The sequence below is a fragment of the Condylostylus longicornis genome, unplaced genomic scaffold (genome assembly GCF_029603195.1).
Source record: "Condylostylus longicornis isolate FDR11 unplaced genomic scaffold, ASM2960319v2 ptg000325l, whole genome shotgun sequence".
In the NCBI taxonomy this organism is placed as follows: Eukaryota; Metazoa; Arthropoda; class Insecta; order Diptera; family Dolichopodidae; genus Condylostylus; species Condylostylus longicornis.
The window spans coordinates 127,501-130,000 of record NW_026578288.1 but is presented as its reverse complement, the minus strand read 5'-3'; positions in this window follow the sequence as shown (position 1 = coordinate 130,000).

Here is a 2,500-nt window from a genome sequence, read left to right as displayed (position 1 = left end):
CCCGATCAGGCTTATTTTGCCTTTGATAAATATCAAACCAGGCTGAAAAAATTTTTTTCATCGGGTGGGCATAACATGTTTACCAACCCAGGTTACTTTTCATTCATGAAAAGTAATTATTGCCTGTCGAGCATAACATATGTCCCGATCAGGCTTATATTGCCATTGGTAAATATCAAACCAGGCTGAAAAAAATTTTTTCATCGGGTGGGCATAACATGTTTACCAACCCAGGTTACTTTTCATTCATGAAAAGTAATTATTGCCTGTCGAGCATAACATATGTCCCGATAAGGCTTATATTGCCATTGGTAAATATCAAACCAGGCTGAAAAAAATTCTTTCATCGGGTGGGCATAACATGTTTACCAACCCAGGTTACTTTTCATTCATGAAAAGTAATTATTGCCTGTCGAGCATAACATATGTCCCGATCAGGCTTATTTTGCCTTTGATAAATATCAAACCAGGCTGAAAAAATTTTTTCATCGGGTGGGCATAACATGCCTACCAACCCAGGTTACTTTTCATTCATGAAAAGTAATTATTGCCTGTCGAGCATAACATATGTCCCGATAAGGCTTATATTGCCATTGGTAAATATCAAACCAGGCTGAAAAAAATTTTTTCATCGGGTGGGCATAACATGTTTACCAACCCAGGTTACTTTTCATTCATGAAAAATAATTATTGCCTGTCGAGCATAACATATGTCCCGATCAGGCTTATTTTGCCTTTGATAAATATCAAACCAGGCTGAAAAAAATTTTTTCATCGGGTGGGCATAACATGCTTACCAACCCAGGTTACTTTTCATTCATGAAAAGTAATTATTGCCTGTCGAGCATAACATATGTCCCGATCAGGCTTATTTTGCCTTTGATAAATATCAAACCAGGCTGAAAAAATTTTTTTCATCGGGTGGGCATAACATGTTTACCAACTCAGGTTACTTTTCATTCATGAAAAGTAATTATTGCCTGTCGAGCATAACATATGTCCCGATCAGGCTTATATTGCCATTGGTAAATATCAAACCAGGCTGAAAAAAATTTTTTCATCGGGTGGGCATAACATGTTTACCAACCCAGGTTACTTTTCATTCATGAAAAGTAATTATTGCCTGTCGAGCATAACATATGTCCCGATCAGGCTTATTTTGCCTTTGATAAATATCAAACCAGGCTGAAAAAAATTTTTTCATCGGGTGGGCATAACATGTTTACCAACCCAGGTTACTTTTCATTCATGAAAAGTAATTATTGCCTGTCGAGCATAACATATGTCCCGATCAGGCTTATTTTGCCTTTGATAAATATCAAACCAGGCTGAAAAAAATTTTTTCATCGGGTGGGCATAACATGTTTACCAACCCAGGTTACTTTTCATTCATGAAAAATAATTATTGCCTGTCGAGCATAACATATGTCCCGATCAGGCTTATTTTGCCTTTGATAAATATCAAACCAGGCTGAAAAAAATTTTTTCATCGGGTGGGCATAACATGCTTACCAACCCAGGTTACTTTTCATTCATGAAAAGTAATTATTGCCTGTCGAGCATAACATATGTCCCGATCAGGCTTATTTTGCCTTTGATAAATATCAAACCAGGCTGAAAAAATTTTTTTCATCGGGTGGGCATAACATGTTTACCAACTCAGGTTACTTTTCATTCATGAAAAGTAATTATTGCCTGTCGAGCATAACATATGTCCCGATCAGGCTTATATTGCCATTGGTAAATATCAAACCAGGCTGAAAAAAATTTTTTCATCGGGTGGGCATAACATGCTTACCAACCCAGGTTACTTTTCACTTATGAAAAGTAATTATTGCCTGTCGAGCATAACATATGTCTCGTTCAGGTCTATGTTATTCCCATATCCAATACCTGCCACTGTATTGATATATAATAATAAGTATTACTTAAATCATTATTCATGCAGTAATACATTAAGAAAATACTTATTTGAAGTATTTATAGTAAGAATATACTTAACCTATCTTAACAACCACCACCACCACCTACCAATCAATATTACAAGCCTTCAATAGCAAATGTTTATCACCATTCCTATAATACATACTTATATATAGGTAAGTATAATAAGAATGTACTACTTAAGTACCAACGCCACTATTAATACTCATATGCAATTTTATAATACACACTTAATATACTTATAGTAAGTAATAAGAATGTAATAATAGTGGCTACCGCCATCGCCACTATTATACCCATATACAATTTTATAATACATACTTAATACTTTATAGTAAGTAATAAGAATGAACTAATAGTGGCTACCGCCATCGCCACTATTATACTCATATACAATTTTATAATATATACTTAATACTTTATAGTAAGTAATAAGAATGTACTAATAGTGGCTACCGCCATCGCCACTATTATACCCATATACTATTTTATAATTCATACTTAATACTTTATAGTAAGTAATAAGAATGTACTAATAGTGGCTACCGCCATCGCC